This window comes from Chrysemys picta, chromosome 1, assembly GCF_011386835.1.
Source record: "Chrysemys picta bellii isolate R12L10 chromosome 1, ASM1138683v2, whole genome shotgun sequence".
NCBI lineage: Eukaryota > Metazoa > Chordata > Testudines > Emydidae > Chrysemys > Chrysemys picta.
Genome location: NC_088791.1, coordinates 156,357,948 through 156,380,018, shown reverse-complemented (window position 1 = coordinate 156,380,018; position 22,071 = coordinate 156,357,948). Strand labels below are relative to the sequence as shown.

Here is a 22,071-nt window from a genome sequence, read left to right as displayed (position 1 = left end):
GGCTCCCTTCCAGACTGACGGGCCCCGGTAATTTGTACCGGCTTCCCCCCCCGTCGGCCCTGACTACTACTACTATAGCGTCTAGGAGGACAAGTCACAGACCAGGACTCCGTGGTGTTAAAGGCTTAACTCACCTCTCTACCAAGAGTTAAATATGGCTCAGCTGCACCAATGGTAAATCTAGAATAACTCCATGTAGATATTCCTTCTCTCAGTCATACCAGGACAAACCCAGAGTAATTCCATTGACTTCAGTGGAGCTATTCCAGATTTTCACTGGTGTGAAAAAAAGAAGAATTTGGCCCTACATACAATCATTATTGTTTGTTACACTTGTTATGCAGTAACACCCGGAGACCTGAATCAGAGCCAGGGTTCTATTATGCTAGGGCATAGTAAAAACATACATATGAAGCCATGGCTACTACGGCTAGGCTAGGCAGGATTAGATTTTTATTGGTAACGGTCAGTAAACATCAATTTCACCACACACCCACACCCACCAACAAAAAAATATTTCCATCAATGACAACTGAACTTTACAAATAGGGCAAAGTAAGAAAAATGCTGCTTAAGAACCTATTTGAGTTTGATTTAAGGATATTTAATTTGTATATTTTGACATGCAATGTTGACAATTTGTGTTTTAATGATTGTAAAGCTTTAACTTTTTGAATCTCCGTGTCTCCTGTCATTAAGTAATAAGTCTGACCCCCTCCATTGTCTGACCTGTCCCCATAATTTCCTACAACTGTGAAAATTTTAATAGATAAAAATCTGAAAAAAATGCTTAAAAATAAACATTAATATCCATTGAAATTTTATATAAAATTCTACCAAGCACTTTGGGGAACTTACAGTCTAAGTTTATACAGGGACATCTTTCATATTCTTTGGAATTGGTTGGACTAGAAGTGTTTTAGGAAGAACGCATCAAGGAAACAATACATTTGGTATATAGAGAATTGGTATTTAGGAATTTTTCTTTTAAGTTAGCACTATTGTGGTAAAGGAAAAGGGATCCTAACTAAAAATAATGCTACACAGGGAATAAGGTCACAGCAGTCAACAGTTCCGGGAACAGTGGCAAAATTCTGCTTGTGATTGCTATTTGAGTTCTACATGCCATTTAAGTTAAAGAAAGCAACCATTCAGTTCTTTCCTGCATGAGGAAATCCACATCCTAACTGCATACAATGCCCGTCTCTTATTTTAAAACTACTTCCTGATGTGGGGCTGGATAGTTCATGAAGCCTACAATAGAATATAGGACTCCAGAGTGGCAAATTTACTTGGTGGAGAGAGCTGAATTCTGTTTTTAGTTCTGGTCTGCGGGCCAGGACATAAATGTAGGACTTCATAGCTCTCTTCATCCACAACATTGCCCAGTGATGTCAATAGGAGGTTTGCACGAAGATTGAGGATAGAACCTGGCCTTTACGCAGTAACTAAACTTTTATTTATTTAGTACTTTATTGTCACATTCAATATCAATCAGTGGAAGAATATGACCCACCATGCCCCTCACTCCCCCAACTTTGGATCACTGCTATTTGTGCCCTTTGTTTCTCTTCTTTCCTCTTCCTCAATTTCTCTCCCTTTTCCTTGTCTTTACATCTTTCCTTTGTTCTTCCTTCTATGTTTCCTTCCCTGCAGCAATTCCCAAAGTCTACCGCCTAGGCTTCTCTTCAACCCTTTTCCCATTACATCCACAAAAGGATCAGCAACATCATAGTTATTGTTGACATTAAAGTGTCACCATTGTGGTTGATACTCCAGCAGGGTTACTAGGGGACTGCAGTGTTCACACCTCTCTGAGCCATTGTTTCAGCCTGTCTGCATACTCTGAGAGGTAACATTGCACCAGTTTACCCCTGGTTCATGTTTGGCAGTTTTTTTTGCAATCACAAGGACTAGAAAATTGCTTCAAAAAAGAAAAACAAAACGCAGACTCTGCAGAATCTGGACATGCCCTGTGGGCTACAGAAATACAACAGGTAGCTGCATTCACTGGATGGGACATGTCTGACACCCCAACGTAGAACACTTTAATTTAGTTCACTGGTTCAACTCCTGGCTGGGATAATAGTGACCAAAAGTTGTTACTATCTGGAGATTGCCTGGTTGGTTTTGGCGGAAGGGGTGAGCAGGCTCGGCAACTCCTAATGAACAGTTGTCTACATATAAAATAAAATAAATAATAATAATAAAGCATCACCTATACAATTGGACTTTCCTTTGGCAGTCCCAATAAGCAGGGCAAAGACTGAATAGTAAGGATGATTAGAAATATTTGCAACAAAATGATCTTTCCACCAAAACATTCCTGGTTCACAGTTTATGGAATGCAACCAAGTTTACAATATTTCAATAACTTTGTGCAAACAAAAATTGTACTGATTAAGATGGCTGCAACTATACAAGATCAAAAATGTTCCTTTTTCACATTTTGAACTTGTTGGTGTCACTAAGCCTGAATGAACCAAAGTTCTTCCATGTTTAACTCTAATCAACCTCAAAAAAACAGAGGCAGAAATTGGAATGTGTAAACAGGCAGTTATCAGTTACAACCCCCCTCATACCAGGTACCAAGCAGTAATAATGAGGCCTGTATGTTTCTAGCTGGAGAGGAGATAATAAATCAAGGGGAAACAGGACCAGATAACGGTTTAGGGAGAAGTTGCTAACGAGCTAGACTCAGAGCCGCCAAAATGATTTAACTGCTTAAATGTATAAACATGCCTTCGGTAGAGAGGGGAGGGGGAAGAAAGGGAGGGGTGGGGGGGTAGAAAGGGGGAGAAGAGGGGGGGGCTTAGTTGTAAAATGTATAAGAAGAGAAAAACTGTTTTTGCTGGTGTGCTTGATCTGAGACTTGCCTGTCTCCTTGCACCACTTTGAGATCTCAAATAAACTTTGATTGCTTCTCCACCCTGGTGTGTTTATTGGCGCGAAGCACACCGGGCAACGAACCCCGCTGTTGCTGTCCTCGGGCCCTCTGTGCCGGCAACAAACTTATATGGTTCAACAGCCCTCTCTTATTGACAGCTGCGGAACATTCATCTCTAATTATGCAGCAGAGGGACAACCTGCCTTTCACAGAGCAACCCAAACTTCTGGTGCTCCAGGAGGCCAGCCCCAAAGCACCATGAGACACTCATCTGATTCACAACCAACAGAAATATGGGGCAGCAGCTGCCCTTCCCCTTGCAACTGTTAATGCCTTGGCGTTTCTGGCCTTGCAAGATCATGGGGTTGAGGACCTTGGAAACACAGGACCCAATGCAGGCTTTGGAGGCAGAATGCATGTATGCCTGAAGACCTCAATCCCTACTAACCTTTTCTGTGTATGTATTATAAATGTGGGTGTGAGACTGCTACGTGGCTCCACATCTTCTCTCCATAAGCCAACGTTGCCAAAAGCAACTGTCTTAAGTCCTTCAGGGCAAAATTTCAACCTAGAAATGGACTTCGTGAGCAAGTCTGTGGTGTCTGGCTAGGTGGGGGAGGAGGGAGGACTAGGACGCTCAATATTCTCACAGCATGACTGGTAAAAAATGCAAAGCTAAGATTTTGGGGGGAAAGTCATCAAATTTCCCCACACTTATTAATTAATCCTGGAAGCGGATCTGTTCTCTTCACCAGCAGTGTCCCTTCCAAGTCAGAATTAAGGTAAAAGCTGCAGGTCAGCATGAAGGAAGCTTGCACTGCAGCTGCCTATGCTCTATTCTTTGGATAACATGGAAGACGTTAAGCTTCAGGACTGTCAACCCAACGCCTTTCTGATTCTAAATTCACACTGCTTTCTGATTCTGAAAATTAAAAGTAGGACTATGATCGCATCTTAACTACTAGTACCTGGGAGGAAGCTAAATCCAAACCTGAAACAAGGGCAGTGTCAAGTCTGAAGGGCTCAGATCTTTTGCATTTTAAATATTATGTACGTTTGCAAGCTCATACAATTGTCTATATACGTGGTTTAATTTTCCCAGTAATAATACATTGATCTTTTTCTTTAAAACAAAACACACACTGCAAAAGCTAAGCACTAGTGAGAAATTCTATAATATGCAAGTCAGCGTATGCAAACAAAGGTGTTGGAAAATAAACCGATTTTCAAACTATCAAAGAATTGTTATATACAACAGAAAGAGTTATTTGCAAAATTGCAAAATGATCCCTGGAATGCTGTGGGGTTTTTTTAAACGTGAATTTATTATTGGCAAATTAACATGCCCAATAATGCAAAGCAGAGCTGAAAATTTCAGGAGCTAGTAAATACACAGTTTTCAGAGTAGCAGCCGTGTTAGTCTGTATCCGCAAAAAGAAGAACAGGAGTACTTGTGGCACCTTAGAGACTAACAAATTTATTAGAGCATAAGCTTTCGTGGACTACAGCCCACTTCTTCGGATGCATATAGAATGGAACATATATTGAGGAGATATATATACACACATACAGAGAACATAAACAGGTAGGAGTTGTCTTACCAACTCTGAGAGGCCAATTAATTAAGAGAAAAAAAAAACTTTTGAAGTGATAATCAAGATAGCCCAGTACAGACAGTTTGATAAGAAGTGTGAGCATACTTACAAGGGGAGATAGAATCAATGTTTGTAATGGCTCAGCCATTCCCAGTCCTTATTCAAACCGGAGTTGATTGTGTCTAGTTTGCATATCAATTCACCTTCAGCCCCCAACTAAAACCTCTCCAGCGCATCATCAGAGATCTACAACCTATCCTGAAAGATGATCCTTTACTCTCGCAGATCTTGGGAGACAGACCTGTCCTCGCTTACAGACAACCCCCCAACCTAAAGCAAATACTCACCAGCAACCACACATCACTGAACAAAACCACTAACCCAGGAACCTATCCTTGTAACAAACCCCGATGCCAACTCTGTCCACATATCTATTCAAGTGACATCATCATAGGACCTAATCACATCAGCCATACCATCAGGGGCTCGTTCACCTGCACATCTACCAATGTGATATATGCCATCATGTGCCAGCAATGCCCCTCTGCCATGTACATTGGCCAAACCGGACAGTCTCTACGCAAAAGAATTAATGGACACAAATCTGACATCAGGAATCAAAATACTCAAAAACCAGTGGGAGAACACTTTAACCTGTCTGGTCATTCAGTGACAGACCTGCGGGTGGCTATATTACAACAGAAAAACTTCAAAAACAGACTCCAACGAGAGACTGCTGAGCTAGAATTGATATGCAAACTAGACACAATCAATTCCGGTTTGAATAAGGACTGGGAATGGCTGAGCCATTACAAACATTGATTCTATCTCCCCTTGTAAGTATGCTCACACTTAGTCTCTAAGGTGCCACAAGTACTCCTGTTCTTCTTTTTGTAAATACACAGTGTAGCTGCAAATCTGGCTCTAAAAAAACATTGCCGATGATGCAAGCAATATATTTAGCCCTTTTAAGTTGGCAAACCTACTTTGGAAGGCAGCAATAAGTTTATACCGGTAAGTAATCAGTTTTAAAACCTTTTTGCCCCTTAGGCAATGTTTACACTACGAGCTAAAGGGTGTAATTCCACTGCTTGAGTATACATACTTGCTGTTGCTTGATCAAAGCTCACATGAGTATAAATTGTAGCGTAGTCGCACTAGCATGATCAGCCACAGCAGAGGCATGACTTAGCCATGAACATTCCTGAAACCAGTGTGGATGTACTCAGCATGGCTGATTTGTGCTACCACTGCACATGCGACCATAGCTGCACTGCTATTTACACTTGCACTAGCTCTCATTGCTTTACAGAGAGTATGTGCACACCTGCAGGGGAATCACTCCCTTGGCTTGCAGTGTAGACGTAATCGGACTCTATATTATTTTCAGTATAGATATTTCATAGGATAGGATTCATCGATAATCAACTTTCAATACAAAATGATGGGGAACATTACACCAACTTAACAACACCTCCCCAAGTGGGGTAGAGCCACAGTCGATGTACTTAGGTCAATGCAGTGAGAGTGCAGACACTGCATTAGTTATGTCGACCCTAACTGTCCTCCAACAGCTGTCCAACAATGCCCCAGACTGACCGTTCTAGACACCACTGTGAACTCTGATGCCAGGGGTCACAGAGACCCCTTTAAAGTCCTACAGATTTTTGAAATTCCTTTTTCCTAATTACCTGGCTTGGCAAGCACAGCGAGTGGCTCTCCATTGTTGAGTGCAACTGCCCAGCTGACCATGCTGGCTACATGCTCCAGACGTGCTCCTGCCTGGAGTAAACAGGAGATATTGGCTCTCTTAGGAGAAGAGGCTGTGCAGGCACAGCTCCAATCCAAGCATAGAAACATGGACATCTAAGAGCAGATTGTTTAGGGGATGCAGAAGGGCTATGACAGGGACCAGCAGCAGGGCCACGTGAAAGCCAAGGAGCTGCGGCAGGCATACCAGAAGGCCAAGGAGGTCAACGATCGATCTGGTGTTAAGCTGCAGACCTGCCGCTTTTACAAAGAACTGTGTGCCATCCCTGGCAGAGACCTCCCTCCCCACAAAAAAGCACCATTGTGCCCGAGTCACAAGCCCCTGCCAGGAACAGCCAGGAGGAGGCAGTGGTATACGAGGAAGAGGAGGAGGAGTATGGGGGATAGGTGACCAGGGGATCCAGTTGCGCAGTGAGCCAGGGCCTGTTTTTGATTCCACTGCAGTTCAGCCAGCTGAGCACAGGTGAGCCTGATGCAGGGGTAGGAACTTCGGGGAAGTGTGTATACAAATTTTCAATTAAAGGGATGCCCCTCTTCCTAGAGTAGCAGGACACAGTCTTTTGACTTTACATTCATTTGCTCATGCTAGAAGAGGTAATGGTACAACCAAGAGAGATAGAGTATTATATCTGCTTTTCCTTCCACTCGAGAGCTAGGTAGGGGGAGAGAGTTTGTGTGGAGCTGTTTATTTATGTACACAGGAACGTCCTTTGAATCCTCCTGAAAGATCTTGATGAAACTTCCATGGAGGTACTCTGCAATCCTCTCCCGAACGTTTCTAGGGTTGGCAGCCTTATTTCTTCCTCCATGGTAGGACACTTTCCCATGCTACTCAGCAATAACTTTGGCAACCACCATTGCAGTAAAGAGGCTAGCAGCATATAGTAGGCTTACCATTCCCCCGGATTCCCCCGGACATGTCCGGCTTTTTAAGCTAAAAATAGTGTCCGGGGGGAATTTGTAAATGTCCGGACTTCCCCCCCATGCAGAGCACGCGCGGCTAACAGTGCAGCCGGCCGGATGGTGCCACTTACATGGGGCTCCGACACTCAGCCAGAGAGAGCTCCTCCTCCTCCCCCCTGCAGCAGAAATCACTCCCTCCCTCCCTGCATCGCAGATCGGCTCCGGCAGTCCTCCCCCACTGCTGCCCAGCGTGCCGACCAGCGGCTCAGGCAGTTCCTGAGCAAGTTCACCGAGACATTAGGCGAAGAAAGGCCAATAACAAGGGGGCCAGGGAGGTTTTGGAGGGGGCAGTCAAGAGATGGGGGGGGCTTTCTGGGGGTGTGGATAAGGTTTTGGGCAGTCAGGGTACAGGTAGGGGGTAGGGTCTTGGGGGGCATGGGGGGGGGGGAAGTCTTAGGAGGGGGCAGTTAGGGGACAAGGCACAGGGAGGCTTAGGTAGGGGGTGGGGTTCTGGAGGGCAGTTAGGAGCAGGGGTCCCAGGAGGGGGCAGTCAGGGGACAAGGAGTGGGGGGGGGTGTTTGGGACTTCTGGAGGGGGGCCTGTCAGGGGGCAGGAGTGGGGAGAGGGATCGGAGCAGTCAGGGGACAGGGAACAGAGGGATTTAGATGGGTCGGAAGTTTTGGGGGGGGGGCTGTCAGGGGGTGGAGAGTGGTTGGATGGGGCGTGGGAGTCCCAGGGGTCTGTCTGGGGGTGGGGGTGTGGATAAGGGTTGGGGCAGTCAGGGTACAGGTAGGGGGTAGAGTCCTAGGGGGCCAGTTAGGGGCAGGGGTCCCAGGAGGGGGCAGTCAGGGGATAAGGAGCGGAGGAAGGGTTGGGGGTTCTGAGGGGGGGGGAAGTGGGAGGGGCAGGGGTGGGGCTAGGGCAGGATGGGGCGGGGCTAGGGCAGGACAGGGGCGGGGCTCCTCCCGTCCTCTTTTTTGCTTGCTGGATTATGGTAACCCTAGCATATGGGCCCGGGTGGCTTCAGGATGCTAGCAGCAGCTGTGTGTACTCTCTCTGCCTTTGTTACCCTCAGGCGTGAGATATGAACTAAAATGACCCACTTCCTATAGAAAATGGTGCCAGTATTCAGTGCCATTGTCTTATACAACTAGAAGCATGCAGGCGAGAAATTCCCTTCTCATTTCCCCTCCCGTCCAGCAGGCCACACTCACCCTGGCTGGCACTGTGACTGCCACCATGCACAAGCAATTCCAAGCAGAAGTGAGAATTGAGTGCTTAAAACTTTTGGGGAGCAAGGGACATGAGTTCAGCATCTTAAGTTTCTCTTTCTATAGTGAATGCACTGACCATGATACATGAGTAGTGTTTTATCTGCAGCTGCTGTGGCCTTCAGGGTCTCTCCCTTCATATCCATGGAACATCTGAGCCAGATAAAGAGGAGAAAAAGAGGACTCAGGTTGACACGTTCAGCAAAATCCTGCAAGCCAGTGCTGCATCAGACCATGAGCACAGGGCCTGGAGGATGAACACTGAGGACAGTCTGGAGAAGGAAAGTGTAGAGAAGAGAAAGGTGCAGGAAAATAAGAGGGAGATGCACCAGGACATAATAGGGCTTCTCAGGCAGCAAACACAGATGCTGCAGACTCTGGTGGATCTGCAAGTCCAATGATCCAGGGCTCACCTCCCTCTGCCGCCCATCGAGAATTCAGTATCACAACCTCCCTACAGGGCCACACACACACACACACACACGGCATATGGGATCGCTGCACAATCCCTACCACTCTACCCCGGGAGACATTAAAGACAATCACAGCTTCACATACACAGACATGTAAAACCCACGGTTGATGCATGTGCAGCTGAAATAGACACAAATATTCTTTTCCCTTCATAAGGTCTGTTCTCTTAATTTATTAAGTTTTTAATGTATTTGTTTTTAAATTGCATCGGGGGGTTTTTTGCACTGATTTTGTTACAGAATAAAATTTTATTATTTGGAATATAATTCATCTTTATTAGTTTGCAATACATGCTGCTGAGCACTCAGCAGTTCTGAAAGCAACCAATTACCTATTACTGCACAATGTCACACAACTCATCACATCGTTGACAGTCAAAAACAACAGCATCATTGGCAATGCTTTATTCCTACATGTACAGCAATCACTACAAGATTCCTACCAGGCCAAAAAGAGATGCCCCACATAGAGCACACTACAACAACACACACTACTCTGGCTCACCATCAAAACGGTCTTTCAAAGCCTCCCTAAACTGTATAGCTCCATGCTGAACTCTAATAGCCCTTGTATCTGGCTGTTCAAACTCAGCAGACAGCTGCTTCACCTCCATCCGTTGGTGGGGGGTGTGGAAGCAGAGAAGGAACTGTCATGCATTGCATCCCCTTCCTGTCAGTTCTTTCTCTGCTTCCACAGGGGCAAAGAATAAACACTCGAGTTCCAACAATGTCCCCAACACAATGAGGGAAACCCAGATGGGCAAAGACATTAATAACCACCTGCACATTGCGTAGTCTTATGACCCAGAAGGAAAGCACCGTCTTGATAGTGGTACACATCTCCATTACAACAGCACCAACAGTTGACCTACCAACACCAAACTGGTTAGCAGCTGAGTGGTGGCAATCCAGGATGATAAGCTTCCAGATGGTGATAGTTGTGTGTTTCTCTACACTCAGGGGAGCCCCCATGTTGGTGGTTCACTGGTACAGATCCTGGGTCAGAGCTCAAAGAAAGTGGCTTTTGACATCCTGAACTTCTGCCACTGGTAATCCCAGGTCTGCAGCACTCTCCTGTCCCATCAGCCAGCACTCATTGGGGGAGCCCAAAAGCAGCACTACTCTGTGTGAAGCTGTTTCAGAAAGAGATGCAGAGACGTGACTGATTTCTTTCAGACTCTTCATCCTCCGCTGCTGTTCTTCCTGGTCTAGTTCTGTAGCCATTGCACAGCTTTACATACCTTAGCAACAGTCGGTTTATATTCATGATCGTGAGGATTGCAGTGATCCATGCTTCCCCCATGCTGCCTGTAGGCGCTGGCTCACAAAAAGAATAGTGAGTTTGGCCCCAAAACTCTAATTCCATTGCCTTGTGGTAGGAATCCCACAATGCTCAGGTAAAAATTCCCACAATTCATATACAACTGTGGATGAGTAATGGACCCTGAGATGTCTAAGCAGAATATTGTCAGATGTCCGTGCAAAACAGCTCCAATGCTGTGTGGCTACTAACCACCAGAAAACCTTTTTGTGTGTTCAAACTGATTGTACTACTGTTGTCGTGGATCAATTAACACACCTATATGAAAACGGCACCCATTTAAAAGTGTAGACATGTCCTAAGCTAACTACTGAGACTGGATGCTGGGTTGAGGATTTGCCTCATATGATAATTTGCAGTGACTTGTGTTATATCTGATTACCAATTGTTAGTATCAACTTAGTTCTCGATTTTCTCAGCCAAAGCCACTTTGCATTGGATAGACAAAATAATAACTCAAAATGTTTTTTCTGCTAGTAGGTTTTTGAACGTAGTATTTTACAAATATTAAATATAGTTTTGCATTTCCCATAAATGCATAATGACTTGATGCTTGTTTTATTTAATGCCTGTAATGTTTCTAGACAGTCTTTTCCTCAAATGGGAAGCCTTTGCTGAGTGCCAAATTCTTCCCTTGGATGCACGCACATGTAACTCCAATTGAAGTCAATGAGAGCATGACACATGGACCTTGAGGCAAAACGTGGGCCATACTCTGGCAAGTCAAGACATTACAGTGGAACCCTCTTATAATACAAATTCACTTTTCCTCAGAAAAGCTTCATTGTAAGGTAAGGATCAGTCTAACCAGAATTGCAGCTGGCACATTACAATGCAGGCCACTTTAATTCCACTTCAACATAAGAATGCAGTTCTGCTCTATCAGAATTCACTGTAAGTAGGTTCTACTGCATCACCTAAAAATATCTCCTCTTTGCTTCCCGAGACCTCAGCCCTTTATTTCCCATCACAGCTACTCCAGTTCCAGCTCCACTGTGACCTCCCACCCTCTTCGGTATGCTGTTAATATTGCAGACATCACAGAACTCCATTAGAGCATGAAACCTGTAGGTAGTCAAGTAAATGGCTGTTTGTTTATATAGTGCAGTTTTTCTTTCAATGTTGCTTTTTACTCTAGAAGTTTGAGACAGAAAGCAAACTTATAAACTTTGAAAAGCCATAAAGTATTACAAAATAACACAACTGACCAATGCATCATGTTAGGGCAAGAGCCAGTGAACCCTAACATGAGGCACTGGGCAGATATGTACTATTTTGTAATGCTGCAGGGCTTTTCAAAGTTCACAGGATTGTTTTATATGCACAGATGTGCATAAATACATGAAGGGCCAAATTTGCAAAATATGGGTGCCTGAAGATAGACATTTAAATCCCGCATTTGGACACCTAAACACCACTTTAAGGTACCTAAAGGTGTATGTTGACAACATGATAGGTAACATCATCAGATCCTAGTGTAGACAAGGCAAGCTGTAGTTTCAACTCAGTTAAGGTGATGAAGGTGAACTTTAGGTTTCTCCTAGCTAAACTGAAGTAGAACATGATAACTTCCATCTATGCTATGAAGAAGGTCAAGGTTAACTATACATTAGCTCAGCACTTTTACTAGTGTAGGTAAATCCAAAATTACATTGGCTTAACTAAGTTGGCTTAACATCATGCCTTTAGTTAATTTCATGCAAATTCTGTGTTTAGAGAAGCCCTGAGGGTACCTGTATACAGCAATTAAATACCCACTGCTGTCCCGTGTCAGCTGACTTGGGCTTGTCCTGTGGGGCTGTAAAATTTGTGTGGATATGTTCTGTCTCGGGCTGGAATCTGGGCTCTGGGACCTTCCCCCTCACGGGGTCCCAGAGCCTGGGCTCCAGCCCATGGCCAAACAAATACACTGCAGTTTTACAGCCCCACAGCCTGAGCCAATTGACATGGACCAACCCTGGGTGTTAACTGCTGTGTACACATACCCTGAGTTTCCTAACGGGGTTCCCTCCCTGGACCATGATCAGAGGCTCAGTCCCTCTTATTCCCTTCAGGCTAGTTGAAATGTTGGCGAGATAAATTTATTAATGTTTGTGAGGTGTTCAGATACTATAGTCATGTAAACAGATTTACATTTCTCTGCTTTCTATCTCCTTTTCTGGCTGCTGGAAGGAGAACGAGTTCTCTCTCTCATTTCCCTTTTCTTTTGAAGCATTCACTGTGCCCACAAGGACTAGAAATTTCCAGTTTTGAAATAAGTTAAAATTCTGCAGAAACTGAAGGCCTTAGCACTCCATTTCCCAAAGAAAGTTTTCTACTGGTTAATGGTGAACAGAGAAGTGGATTTATCGAACTAGGACACAGGAAACTTGCTTTGTAATAATCTGGTTCTAAACCAAGAGTGCCTATTTAAGTAAGAGCCTCAATTTATTTTTTATTGTCAGTTTACAACAGCTCATGTTAGTCCTGATTCTCAATTACTCCATTCCTGAATCTGGGGCACAATGGAGAAAGGGGCACCCTTGTGTTCCCCATATTCTGGGCCCATGCAGAGGTCAATTAGAGCTGCTCAAAACCCACTCTGGATCCTAGGAAGCAGAGAATATCCATAGCACAATTGCTCTAGGCCTGGGAGCAGAGGCAATATAGAGCCCTTATGCCAGCTGCTCACCAGCAAGGGAGCCAGAATGGTGTAAAAAGGCCTTAGTGTAAGTGAGAATCAGGCCTACTGTCCGTGCTAGGTAACCTTTTTCTAAAGCCAAAATATTAACCATTCCTCCACTCTGATCCTCTCAAAAGCTGTCCTAATACAATAATTTTTTAAGGGAATTAAAGATGTGTCCTTATTTTTAGATGGAAGATATGTACCCAGCAGGAATCATATTATTATTAAGTACCTCACTGCACTATGTCCTTAAATATTATATAAATGCAACGGTAAGTGACACTGCTATACAAACTGCTCGCTCAACATTCTTATTACACAAACCACACCAGTAACCTCACACTACCTATATATTTTCACGGAATGCTACAAATTTATGTTGCCCTGAAGGTACCTATTTGTATTGCAGATTACTGTTGTATGAATAAATCAAGTGCGGAGCTATAAGTTAGAGAACCACAGAGCAAAAGCAGTTTAATTCCAGTACTTAAGGGTACCCTGCAAAGGAAAGCAATTAAATTCATGTGCTTTTTTTTTTTTTTTTTTTTTGCTTTTTTCATGTATAAAGAAGAGTTAATAGGCTTTTGGGGGGTGAGGGGGGGGAGAGAAGAAAAGGGTTTTTTGTTTTTTTTTTAAACTTTAGAAATTGTACCTCCTTTACCCTTTGAAGATGATTAATAACTGAAGAATTAGTAGGTTTCTGACACCACAGAAAACCAGAAAGTGAAACCAAGTGGAGAGAGGTGGTAGCAATTATTTAGAACTTCAATACCTATTTATGTTAGACAATGAAAATACACTAGTCAATTCTACATCCTGCTTTTTCTACAGTAACGTGCATATAAGGCAGGAGAATGTTTAAATTCATACTCAACACTGTTTTCATTGACTAGCATTTTTTAAAAGGCAAATACTTCTGGTTTAGAGACAAGAATAGAATTATTGCGGTAATGGGTTTTTTTTTATGTCCTCCTCCCCACGCCTCCTCCTACGCCCATGTACCCAACCTCCACAGAGTGGGGGTAGGGGAGTAGGGCTCGGGTGTTAGATCAGACTGCTGTGGTCTGAACGAGCCGCCTTCAGACTGCTGAGTGCCTCTCTGCTTAAAGAGACAGCATATGGACTCTCAGACACTTCCCCAGCAACCAGTGCACACACACACCATCTCTTTCACACTCACCTCCCAACACATACACCTCTACCCCGATATAACACGACCCAATATAACATGAATTCGGATATAAAGCGGTAAAGCAGCGCTCCGGGGTGCACTCCGGCGGATCAAAGCAAATTCGATATAACGTGGTTTCACCTATAATGCAGTAAGATTTTTTGGCTCCCGAGGACAGCGTTATATCGGGGTAGAGGTGTACTTGTGTTGTTGTTGTTACTTCTTGGTACTTCCTGCAATGCACATATATTCTCTGTAATTTTATTCTTTCAAAGTGCTGTTATTTTAGTTTTTTGACTGGTCTATGCATCTCATAATTTTATTTCTCGCTCATGCTTAAATTTAAATTCTTTCCGTAGTGAGTTCTAAAATGCCTAACTTCTCCTGGCTGAAGTAATTATCCCTATTGTAACTTTTTAAAAATATATATTATCCTTAGGTTTTTTGTTTCTACTGATGGCGCACAACCGCACATTACCTCGACATTGGTGCACATAACAAAACTCATTCCGCACATGGATGGAAAAAATTAGAGGGAACATTGACCCAAAAGGGGGACTGGCAAGGCTGTTGTAGGGGAAGTTGTGAGATCACCTTTTTCCTTGCCTTCAGAGCTGCCCAGCTCTGAAGGCAGCACCACTGCTCTGCAGCAGTGCAGAGGTAAGGCTAGCATAGGTCTGGTCTCCACTGGCAAGTTTCTGCACAGTAAAGCAGCTTTCTTCGGTGTAACTCCAGAGGTGTACACACTGCCAAGCCACTCCGTGCGCAGAAACTGCACAGTTGCAGTGGTCTCAGTGCATCTTTCCAGGTGTCCACGCCTGCTCCACGCACCAGGCAATTCCCCCACTTGGAGCCATGCCAAGCTGCTGGACCTCATGAGCATTTGGGGAGAGGAGGCTGTCCAGTCCCAGCTGTGCTCCAGCATAGGAATTATGATACCTACGGACAGATTTCACGATGCGTGACAGAAAGGGGCCATGACCGGGACACACTGCAGTGCAGGTCAAAGTGCAGGAACTGCGGAACGCCTACCACAAGGCAAGGGAGGCAAACAGCCACTCCGGTGCTGCACCGATGAGCTGTCAGATCTACGAAGAGCTGGACGTGATACTCGGTGGTGACCCCACCTCCACTGCGAAGATCACTGTGGCTACTTCAGTGGCTCGCGTGCCAGTCGAGAGCGGACCTAGCCAGGAGGAGGAAATCTTGAACGAGGATGTGGATAGGGACCCAGAGGCAGAGGACGAATCAGAAGTCAGAAATGCATGCAGCCAGGTGCTCTTCTCTACCCTGGCACGGACTAGCCAGTCACAGCTGTCGGAGCTTGGCAAAGCACAAACAGGAGAGGAGGCCCCTGGTAAATGGCTTTGATTTGGGGAATCACTAAAGCAAGTTGTTGGGGGCAGGAGGGTTGCAGAAAGCAGGCTTGTGTCTATATGATGCACGTACCACCACATGCCTAGTCTGAGTGGCGGAACAGAGTGCTGATTGACTCTCTCACTTCACGGGAATCTCCCTCCGAGATCTCCAGGAATCTCTCGTGGAGATACTGGGTAATCTGCTGCCGCAGGTTCTTTGGCAGAGCTGCTTTGTTCCTTGCCCCATTAAAGATAACTTTGCCATCACTGTGGGGTGGGGGGACCATTGCTGCACACAGGCGAGCTGCATAAGGGCCAGGGCAGAAGCTGCAGTCTTGAAGAAGACCCGCCCTTGATTCCCTGCTCAACCTCAGCAGTGAGGTATCTTCCATAATGAACACAGCCTGTGGAAAATGTGGGGACAGGAATGATTAAAAGCCCCCACCCCCTATAGTGCTGGCTTTCCCTAAGAGCCACGTGTACAGTATGGTCCTGGAACACTGATTTCCCTTGCCTCTGCAGTTACTCACCATTTTGGGGGTCCTGTGGCTCATGTGTGCTTGCCTGGGGTCAGCCAGTTAGTGACAGGTATGTGAATAGTGGCTGCGTTTTAAATCACTGAATCAGTGGTCTCTGTGTTGCAAACAATACTGCTTCTGTAAAATGTTGCATTTTGGCTTCACAGATAGGACCTTGGGAGCCCAGCCTCCCTCTTTGTTATCGCCGACTGAACGGCTGCACAGAATTAGAAAGCGGCCATGAAAAACTAAAGAGGACTTCCTGCGTGATGTCATGATGCATTCCACGGCCGAAAAACAAGAATTGAAGGAGTGGCAGGACAGCAACAAGAGGGACTGAAAGGAGAATGTGGCACATCAGAACGAAGACACGGAGCGGCTCTTAAAGGTTATGGAGCACCAAGTGAACACGTTCCAAGCACTTCTACCACTACAAACCAAGTAGCTCCATGCCTGCCCTTCCCTGAAGCTGCTGTCACAAAACTCTTTTCCATGCGCCCCCCAGACACCGGCAACACACTCTTATCAACCTGCTGGCTCCAGTCTTTACCCGCTGCATTCCACTCCTGCCCCATCACAGTCCAGCCCTTTGGACTCCCAGTACCCACTGCACTCAACACCTGTCCCTCTGCAGTTCAGCCCTGCTGAAATACAGTACCAGCTGCATTGTACTCCAAAGGACAAGGCTGCATATGATACCTGGACATACACAAATCTTTAGCCATCCCGGGACCTCACCTCCTCCTGGGACCCTCCCTTCCCCCATCCCCCACAGTGCTGATGTGTTTTTTGGTTTGTCTCTCTCCTCCGGTTGTTGTTTTTTAATAAAATAATTGTTTTGGCTTGAAAGCAGTCTTTTTCCATTAATTGAAAGCAAACAGAGCCCTGCAAAGCAACAGGCAATTTTCTTAAACCTTCATAGTGCATCGTCTACACTAATCACAATCACCTCCTAGCATTACAAGCACTGCACTCCTACAGGGCAGGGCGAGGAGCCGGCCAGGGTCCCCCCCCCAGCCGATAAACTTTACGTGCCCACTCGCGCGGCCCTGAGCCGCTCTCCCCCGCCACTGCCGGGGTCTGGAGCCTCGCGCCTCTCGCTCCAGCGGCTCCTTCCCCGCGGGGCGGCGGGACATGCCGCATGTGCCCGGGGGTAGGGGGGAGCAGCGGCCACGGCGCAGCCGGCACCTGCAAAACAGCCTTTTTTTACTTTTTTTTTGCTCCGCCCTCCCACCCCTCGCGTCCCGATATCCCCCCTCCTTTCCCCCCTGCGTCCCAATATTTCCAGTCAGTGATCTGGTCACCCTAGCCCTGAGTGAAGCTTTCATCCTTCCCTTCACAAATATTATGGAGCGTACGCATGCAGCTATAAGCATAGGATTATTGTCATCGGCCAGGTCCAGCCTCCCACATAAGCAGCACCAGCGGTCCTTTAAATGGCCAAAAGCACACAACAGTCATTCTGCACTTGCTCAGCCTGTTGATGAATATCTCCTTGCTGCTGTCAAGGTGCCCCATGTACGGTTTCATAAGCCACAGCATTAAGGAGTAGGCAGGGTCTCCCAGGATCACAATGGGCATTTTGACTTCCCCTCCGGTGATCTTCTGGTCCGGGAAGAAAGTTCCTGCTTCCTGAACAGGCCAGTGTTCCGAAAGATGAGTGCGTCATGCACATTTCCAGACCAGCCTGCGTTAATGTCTGTGAAACACCCATGGTGATCCACAAGCGCCTGGAGAACCATAGAGAAATACCCCTTCAGATTAACGTACTCAGTGGCTAGGTGATCTGGTGCCAGAATTGGAATGTGTGTGCCATCTATTGCCCCTCCGCAGTTAGGGAAACCCATTTGTGCAAAGCCATCCACAATTTTATACACGTTGCCCAGAGTCATGGTCTTTTGGATCAGGATACGATTAATGGCCCTGCACACTTCCGTCAACATGAGTCCAACGGTCGATTTTCCCACTTCGAGCTGGTTAGCGACCGATCAGTAGCAGTCTGGAGTAGCCAGCTTCCATAGTACAATTGCCATGCACTTGTCCAATGGCAGGGCAGCTCTCATTCTCGTGTCCTTGCGCCGCATGGCTGGGGTGAGCTCATCACACAGTCCCACGAAAGTGGCTTTCCTCATCTGAAAGTTCTGCAGCCACTGCTCATCATCCCAGACGTGCATCACGATGTGATCCCACGACTCAATGCTTGTTTCCTGATCCCAAAAGCGGCATTTCGCTGTGGTCAGCACCTCCATAAATGCCACAAGCAATCTCATGTCGTAGCTACTAACGCGTGGCAAAATCAATCTCGCACTCCTCTTGCCTTTGTAGTTTAAGGAATAACTCCACTGCCACTCTTGATGTGTTAGTGGGAGCGAGCAGCATAGTGGTCTACAGTGCAGGATCCATTCCTGCAGACCAAAGAGGCAGTACACAAACCAGTACACAAACCAATTGAAAGTCAAGTATCAGAGGGGTAGCCGTGTTAGTCTGGATCTGTAAAAAGCAACAAAGAGTCCTGTGGCACCTTATTGATTAAGGGATGTATTGGAGCATAAGCTTTTGTGGAAATACACCCACGGAAGCTTATGCTCCAATAGGTCTGCTAGTCTATAAGGTGCCACAGGACTCTTTGTCACTTCAAACCAATTGAAAGATGGTGCCAAATGCAGACGGAAGCACAGGGATTGCTGGGATGCGAAGCATGCATCATGGGGCATTGGGACCCAGGATGCCTCGCAATCTCCTCCACCGGCACACAAGTCTTAGCAGCAGAAGAGGAAGAGATACTCTGTGGAACAGCTACCCAGAGTGCACCACTCCAAATACCGCTGAAAGTGCCACAAGTGTGAACACGCTATTGCACAGGCAGCTGACAGTGTGAACACACAACAGCGGTTTCCTTTCAGCGCTCTCTGAGCGGTGCTGTAACTGCCGGCGATGTAACTCTGCCAGTGTAGACATACCCATAGTTACTTAGCTCCGTAGGGATCTGCACGAATGCAGCAAAAGCATGTCCAGTACCAAGAGCAGGGTGGGGGATCATCACAGTCTGAAATATTTTCAAAGGGGGCCCAGCAAAATATGTTTGAGAATGCCTACCTTAAAGAATGTGAAAACTTTTGAGGAAGCTCTTGTTAACATTGTGGCACCTAAGCACTGTAAAAAGGTAAAAAGTGCTATTTTGACTTTTCTCATGCATCATATAGAAGCAACAACAACAACAAAAAGGCATATCCCTAATTTTTGTACTCTCCTTGGAATAACCTTTAATTGCAAATCAGAAATCTAATACAAATACTGTGGAAGTTTTCCAGGGTGATATACGTATACATCTTTGGTTACTATTTCCATTCAGTTTGGCTACAATGCAACTGTCTGTCATTACAGAAAGAATCTCATCCCAATGCTAAGGTCTTGAATGTTCAGCCAAGTAAAAATTTTCTTTGCCTAATGGCTTTGTAACTATGTAAACAGACAAATATTTTTATGCATTACAAACTTAACATAAGGTGGAGAGGAGGGCGAGACAAAGTATGAAGAAATTAGGATTTCATTTTACAATTTTTACAAATTTCAGGTTGATATAGGGCCCAGTCCAGTCTCCATTAAAGTAAATGGAAAGACTCCCAGTGATTTCAGTGGGTTTTGGTTCAGGCCTATAATCAGGTAAACTCCCACTGATTTCAGTGGAAATTTTGCTGAATAAAGACTGCAAAATTGGGCTCATAATTTTAAATAACTAGAATCTGAATATTGTCTGTCAAAACCAAAATACACTGTTCAAATCATACTCTGGAAAGCCACCAAATAATAGCACACAAATAGAAACTTAGATTTTTTTTCAGTGACAAAAAAGTAGCTGTCTTTGCATAATACTTAAACAGTCTATCACAATCATCCGAAGAAGTGGGCTGTAGTCCACGAAAGCTTATGCTCTAATAAATTTGTTAGTCTCTAAGGTGCCACAAGTACTCCTGTTCTTTTTGCGGATACAGACTAACACGGCTGCTACTCTGAAACCAGTCTATCACAAGATTACATGTAAACTATTGTTTGTTTTAAAATGCACTTGGTGTTAACTATATTTTAGTAAGGGAAAAAAAATCACACCTTCTTTTGATAACAAGGGACACTCAATTTAAAAAAAAACAACTTCTATTTGAGGGTGTTTTTATTTACTATTGTTGCAAGTTAACACCTCGGATTGCTGTAACTGAAAGAGACTAAAAGGGGGGGTGAGGATCTCTCTTCAGATTTGTCTGAAGACTGCATTTGACAGCACTGTGCCTATAATCAGTTTGCTATAAAGGGTTTTCCCCATCTACATGGGTTTTTCCAACAGGAACATGAGACAGACAGAGAGAAGAAAAACTTATTTTTATATTATATATATCCCTGCAACATCAGATTTTTCATGCTATTAGATACAGGGTCCTCTCAGCTTATAGCTCTTCAGACTTGAAATTTGGCAAACAAATTTGCACGGCAAGTAGATATATATATATAGTTAGAGAGAGTTCAGCGAAACTACCACGTGGATCAGCTGGCAGGAGAGTAAATATCTGTACTAACGAAAACGTACTAAGTGGTTTTACTCCTTGCGATTGCTACTTGAATCTTTTCACAAAAATAGGCGGGCTGTGCCTTGGTGTTTCCTGCTCCCAGAAATCAGAGGAAAAAAGGCAACGCCTCCGGAGCTCCCATTACGGACCCAGGGTCGATCTTTTCGGCAGACATTAGGAGGATTTGGAAGCAAGCGCGAGATGTCCCCCCATATGCTCTCCCGCAGCTCCGAACGCGACACTAGCAATCCCACTCCGCCTCCCTGGCATCGGTTCGCGGCCCACGTTCACACCGCTCCCCGGGGGACCCGAATTCATGCCGGGAAGGGGGCAAGCAGGAGACACACACACACGCCCCTACGGAGGGGTCCTCTCCCATCGCCAGCTCGGAGCAGCGCCTGTGCCCTTCGCCTCCGAAACGCGCTCCCCGGGCCAGCCTGCCTGGGGCGCGCTTCTGGCTCCATGCGCTACAGGGCGGGCTGCCTCGCCAGGGCGCTGGAGAACCCAGCCGCGTTCACACCGCCCCTGCCCTGCTCCCAGCCCCCGGCAACCAGACCGCCACAAGAGGAGCCACCCCCTGCCCGCGGCCTCCCTGGGAGCGCAGCTTCCTCCACCTGACCCAGCAGCAGCAGGGCGCAGAACAGCCCCCCGCAGTGCAGCGCCCGGGGCCAGCCCCAACCCCGCTCTCTTCCCCCGGGGGCCAGCCCCAAGCGCTCCCCCCGGCCTCGCCTCCCATCGCTGGCGCTTTACTCACTGTGCCTGCTCGGCTGCGGGACTCCGCTCCCTCTCACTGCCCCCAGCCCGCGCGGGCCAGCCTGCGGAGCAAACAAGCGCGTGGGAGGGGGGTTAGCCGGGGAACGCCGCCCCCGGCATGCTGGGGGCTGGCGGTGGGAGGGCGCTGCTGGCTGGCTCGGGCTGAGCTGCTTCCAAGTGCCCCGAAAGCAGCAGACGACGTCCAGGAGCCCGGGGAGCGTGGCCAGAGGCAGGCCCCGCCTCCTGCCAGATGTTGCAGCGACAGCTGCTTTCTCGGAGCGCGTCTCCCGTTAGGTAGAACGCAGACAAGCCAGGGGACCCTCCCCCCGCTACACTGGCCGGACACCCACAGAAGCCGTTCGCTAGAGCCCAGCTGGGAGCCGACGAGACAGGCGTGGAGGGAAGGGGTCTCAGCGTGGGTTCCCAGGGCTTTGAACAGAAATAACTTTCGTTTGAGCACCCTGCGCTGCAGAGGTCAATCTGCTTTGCAATAGGCAGACAGCGGATGTTGCGTAAATGAGGCGCGGACTGGAGTCTAAACTGACAGAGAGAGTAAGAAGGGAGTGCAGCCCTCTGAATCCCAGGATATCAGAGACCCCAAGTGGGGCAGGGAATAGCTTTTATTCTACCGACTTCTGCTGGTGAGAGAGACAAGCTTTCAGATCTGAAGAAGAGAGCTCTGTGTACGCTCCAAAGTGTGTCTCTCTGACCAAGATCTTGGTCTAATAAAAATATATTACTTCACCCGCCTGCTCTCTTTAATAGGGTAACGGATACAGGCAAGAGGCGCTTTTAGCAGTGTGAACAGCACATCATTTTCAGCAGCT

General features: G+C 46.4%; 1 protein-coding gene across 14 annotated transcripts in view; it reads right to left on the bottom strand.

Annotated features, from left to right (window-relative positions):
- ST3GAL6 (ST3 beta-galactoside alpha-2,3-sialyltransferase 6) overlaps nt 1–21,386 on the bottom strand; it is an 82,098-nt gene extending 60,712 nt beyond the window's left edge. For 8 of the 14 annotated variants that reach the window (XR_010599360.1, XR_010599338.1, XM_065587472.1 and 5 more), the window contains exon 1: nt 21,246–21,386. The gene's annotated coding sequence lies outside the window, so the exon portion shown is untranslated. Of the gene's footprint in view, nt 1–8,505; nt 8,580–21,245 lie in introns of all 14 variants that reach the window. The other 6 variants (XR_010599349.1, XM_042852961.2, XM_042852965.2 and 3 more) reach the window with 4 other exon arrangements.
- Between the last annotated feature and the right edge of the window lie 685 nt (nt 21,387–22,071).